This window comes from Lepus europaeus, chromosome 6, assembly GCF_033115175.1.
Source record: "Lepus europaeus isolate LE1 chromosome 6, mLepTim1.pri, whole genome shotgun sequence".
In the NCBI taxonomy this organism is placed as follows: domain Eukaryota; kingdom Metazoa; phylum Chordata; class Mammalia; order Lagomorpha; family Leporidae; genus Lepus; species Lepus europaeus.
Genome location: NC_084832.1, coordinates 3,151,780 through 3,156,607, shown reverse-complemented (window position 1 = coordinate 3,156,607; position 4,828 = coordinate 3,151,780).

Here is a 4,828-nt window from a genome sequence, read left to right as displayed (position 1 = left end):
TCCCTGCCCCCCGCCCGCACGAGCGCGCGTCCCGCGGGGGGCTCCGGGGAGGCCCCGCGCGCGCTCCTGGCCGGGCGCGGCCGCTGCCTCCCCGGCCTCCTGCGGGCGGGGAGGGGGCGGGTGATCGCCGGCCGGGCCGAGAGTCGGAGGTGGCGGCGGTGGCGGCGGTGGGGGGGGGGGGTCCCCGCGCCGCGGGGCCGAGCCTAGGGCGCGCGCGGCCGCCGCACCGGGGCCCTGGCCGCCGCTGCCGCCGCGCCGCGCTCCGGGAAGCCGGGGTGCGCCCGGGCGCTCGGGGTCCGCGCCGCCGCCGCCGCCGCCGCCGGGGCCGAAGCTGCTGCTGCCGCTGCCAGCGGCGACCCGGGCTCGTCGCGGTCCCCGCCGCACAGTGAGTAACACATCGCGCACCGAGTGACTGAACTAAGAGGAGCAAAACAACATGTGACTCGGCGTTACGCAGGCACACACGGCGCGGCCGCCCCGCCCCGCCGCCCGCATTGGCGCCGCGGCCCCCGACGGACGGCGCGCCGGGCCAATGGGCGCGGGCCGCGGGGGCCGGGGGGCGGGCCCGCGCCGCGCCCCGCCCCCCTTTCTCCCGGGGCCGCGTTTCCCGCCGTCCCCTCCCCCTCCCGCCGGGGCCGCGGGCCGGGCGGGGCGGGGGCGGCCCGAACCCCATTAATCAGAGGCTCGTCGCGGCTGCCGCCCCGAGCGGGAGAGGGGCGGGGGCGGGCCGCGGCGCGTAGGGCCCTGCCCCTGCCGCTCGGACTCCATTCAGCGGGCTGCGAGCTTCCGCCGGGAGGCGGCGCGGGGCGAGAGCGGGGGCCGCCGCCGCCGCCCCCGCCGCGCTCCGGGGCATCCCGCGCCCGGCGGGGCCCGTGGGCGGAGGGGGGGGTGCGCGTGGGCGATCGAGGCCCGCGCGGGGCCCGCCCCTGCAGGGGGAGCCGGGCACGGCGCCCCGGAACCCCGCCCGGGGCGCCCTTCCCCCGCACGCGGCGCGCGCGCTCCCGCGCACAGGCCCTTTCCGGGGCGTCCCGGGCGCCCTCCCCGGGCCAGGGCCGGGAGTGGAGAGCGGCTGCCGCGCAGGGGCCAGCAGGCCGCCGAGGGCGCGCGCGCGCCAGCCGGTCGGAGGCGGCTCTCGGCCCCGCACCGGGCCCCGCGCCCCGAGCGCGCCGCGGGCGGTGGGCGTGGCCGCACCTGTGCGCGCGGCCGGTGGCCTCTGCGGGGCGGGCGGCCCTGGACGGGCCCCGGGCGCCCCTGGGCGACTCTCTGGGCCGGCCAGCGGGGCGCACGCACAGCGCCGCATCCAGCTGGGCCGGGCGCTTAGGCGCCGGAGCGGGACCCGCCTGCCCGGCGGTTTGCCCCTCCTGGAACCCCGGGTGGGCTGTTTTTGGTGAATCGAGGCCTTGGGGTTTGCGTGGAACACCTGCTGCGTCCGTGGGCTCCTGGGCGCAGGCGCGCGTCTCCACGGCTCCCTGGGACTGTGACCCCGGCTGCGCTGTGGCCTTGTCATTTTAAGCACGTGTCCAGCTAGGCGTCCATTTAGGAAGCCTCGTGGGATCGCCTTCCATGTTACCCCCCTCCCTCTAGAAAGTGGGGCCCGGGGCGCTTGGGCCTCAGGTGTGTGCACCTGCGGAGGGGAGGGGCCGCCCCAAAGGCGGCGACCAGTGCTGCCCAGCAGTGGCTCCGCAGAGGGGCCGGATGGAGGGATTTCCGTCTTGGACCCTGAGAACACATCCGCTTCGGGGTCCCTGACACCTGCCCGGGCGTGCCGTACCCCGAACAGCGGACGGGGACGGTGGGGACACCCTCCTTAGCACCAAGTGACCCTGCCTTCGGAGAAAATGTCCTCACAATGTTTCATTCTTGTCTGATCTTTTACAGAACACGTTAGCTTTCCGTGTTCGGTGAATACTTACCTGCTTGCTATGCCATGGCAGGCGTTAGCGGTCACTGTGTGTGTTTATTTTGGCTTTCTTGGTTTGATTCCTGCCTGTCCTGGCGGTAAACGCCAGCATTTTGAGTGAGTGGGTCAGACACAAAGCACCAACTCCCAGGCATGGCTGGCCCACCGCAGCTGCAGGCCACGCGCCATGTCCCGGCTCCTGGACCGCACATCCAAGGCCCGAGGCGTCCCTTCTCCGGAGCTGTGGGCCCGCGACCCCTTGCAGCCAGGAGCTGCGTGTGTTTGTTGTTGTAGAGCTCGCGCTGGGCCTCGTGGTCTTCCAGCTGCTCTCCCAGGCTTTCCCAGCGGGTGTCGGCTCACATGGCTGCTTGTGTGGCCTGCCGCCAGCAAGCAGCGTGGATGACATTTTTTCTCATGGTCCCAGACCTGTCACTCTTTCCCTTCCCCCACAACAAAACGGCAGGAGGGTGTGTGTGTGTGTGTGTGTGTGTGTGTGAAGGTAGAAGCCTACGCCATGATGATCCTCTTAGGAAAACCTAAAGTCCCATCTGGAGTCACTGAATTACTTTCCCCAAAGCCATCAGTTTTGTGAAAGTTTAGCATCTGGAAACGCATCAGGAATCCATGACACAAACAGGACCACTGAGCACCCTTACTTCCCCTTTGTTTTATTTAAGGAAGCATGTATAGAGAAAGAACCGAACATGTAGTGTTTGGGAGTCAGCCCCCGCCTCTCTCTCTCCCTCATTTTTTTTTTTTCCCAAAGAAACCTTTTATTTAATGAGTACAAATTTTGTAAGTACAGCTTTAGGAATATAGTGATTCTTCCCACCATACCCCCACTCCCACCCCACCTCCTCCTCCCTCTCCCCTTCCCAGTTCCATTCTCCATTAAGATTCATTTTCAGTTCACTTTGTACACAGAGCACCAACTCTACGCTAAGTAAAGATTTCAACAATTTACGCACATACACACACACACAGTGGGGACTGGTTTTACAGTTAATTCGCAGAACCCAACTCATTGAGGACAGAGGTCCTGCATGGGAAGTCAGTGCACAGACTCCTGTTGTTAACAATTCACGCTCTTATGAGTGACCTCGGTGACCACTGTCCCTTGTTCTTAACACTAGGAGCGGACAGCATGTTGTGGCTAGGTGAACGCAACCCAGAGCTAAGCAGATTGCGAAGCGCTATGGCACCGGTTAGAAGAGCTCCGATTCAAAATGCGTTTGGGGAGATGTTTGGGAGATATCTGTGTTCATTTCACAGGTTAATGTCAGCGGATACTTAATCTTCAGAACGCCTGGTGACATTGCCTCCCCAGGCTGCTTGATTAAACAATGTTGTTCCGTAGCTCCTGCAATAATTTCCGTTTCTCTGGAATGAACCCTATGCAGACTTTCCCTCATCCAGACTCATTAGGGGCTGCCTTGCACTCCCCAGCCAGCCTCTCTGCACAGATCTCTTTGCTAATGTGTTTCAACTGAAATTGCACAAGAATTTTGCAACATGCTAACTCTGTCTGTGCAAGGGAATGATTTACGGGTTGCAATGTAACTGCTGTTTGGATCATTAGTATCTATGCATGGGACTGCAAGCTTTGAAGGAATCAAGATGTGTCAATGGCTTGTTTAAAGAATTAAGGTTTGTTAATGGATGGTATCACTCCCTCGGAAATTATAAAGACTTTCCAGTCTAGTATTTATTCTGCTCATTAAAAATATTGATTAAATTGTCTTTCCTAAATGCTCACTTGTGCAGCATTGTTTTCTAAAATAGATGACCACTTAATGTGCACATGTAGTAGAACCAACTATTACAACCTTTAAAATAAGAATTCCAAACAGCACAGGAAATGAATTAACACTGTTTTGGAAAACATTTATCTCGTAGGTACAATTGTGACCAATCCAATATTCAAAACATTTCATGTGAAATGTAATTGTGTTGAAGAAATACGAGAATGTAAATACTCCAAAAGCGACTACAGTGAGGGACTTAAAATTCTTACTAACACTCATCTGGATTTTGCTGTGTTTGGATTTTGCGAACGCATTTCCATTAAAAACAATATAAAAAAAATTTTTTTTTCCCCAAGACTTTGCGCACTTGAAATGTAAATTGCACACTAATGGCCGGACAGCCTTGCTAAGGCCTGGAAGGGAAAGATCTCCTCACTCACATTGTGGGTGCCTGGGTTCGTGCCCTGGTGTTGTTTGCTGTCGCTGTCCTTGCTGTCGGATGAAAATACTGTTTTTTTATCTTATTTTATTTTTCCTGCCAGAGCACAACAAAATTGTCTGCTTCCCAATCCGTATATCACGAGCGGTTGACATTAAAAATGTCTCTAAAATGACACAGCTATATTTTCCGGGGAGGGCGGGGGCGGCGCCGTGGGGGCAGCCGGGAGTATCCTTGCCCAGGGTCCGGTGCAAGCTGCCCGGGGCGGGGGCCGGCCTGGGGCAGCAGCTGCCCGCCGTGCACTGGGGACAGTGTGGGAGCCCCGCTCCCCTGCGCTCCTGGCCCACGCGCTGTTCCTGGGCTGGCCCTGGGAGGGACCTGCTGCCTAGCTTGTTTTGCAACTCAGCCTGGAGGTAGCAGAGGAAACGGAGCCCGCTCTTGTGAATGCTGCCACCAGCTGGCCGCTTCCCCCCAAGGCGGCTGCACAGCTCCCGCGTGGCTGCTCCAGGGACACTTGCTTACCCCCCTCCTGCAAATTCGCTTTGGGGAGCCCTGCGGAAACCACCAGAAACAATCCCAGAACCGACCAAGAAATACTGGTACTGAGTGACCGGGGGCAGTAGCAGGTAACAGGCGAGGGGGCAGGAGGTCCGCAGGTGTGGGAGGTTTAAGAACAGGATCCTGGGGGCCAGTGCTGTGGCACAGTGGGTAAAGCCGCCACCTGCAGTGCCAGCATCCCATATG